The sequence below is a fragment of the Penaeus monodon genome, chromosome 21 (assembly GCF_015228065.2).
Source record: "Penaeus monodon isolate SGIC_2016 chromosome 21, NSTDA_Pmon_1, whole genome shotgun sequence".
Lineage (NCBI taxonomy): Eukaryota > Metazoa > Arthropoda > Malacostraca > Decapoda > Penaeidae > Penaeus > Penaeus monodon.
The window spans coordinates 38,538,004-38,538,257 of record NC_051406.1 but is presented as its reverse complement, the minus strand read 5'-3'; positions in this window follow the sequence as shown (position 1 = coordinate 38,538,257).

Genomic DNA, 254 nt, shown 5'->3' with positions numbered 1-254 from the left:
TTGGTCCTTAGCAATCGAGTGAGAAATTTATTCTGAATTTATTCTCAGGAGAATAAATCCAGAACTGGGGTCACTGAAGGAGCTCGTCATTGATTTTAAAAGCGACAGCACTGATGCTCAGCTGCAAGTGCTCATGTCCTTCCCTTTGAGAGAGGATCTAGTGCATGGGCAAGAGTGTCTTCTATAGCAGCCTCACCCAGACCTGCAAGCCTCCGTCTCGGTTGGCACAGAGCGACTGTGGCAGAAATTGTATC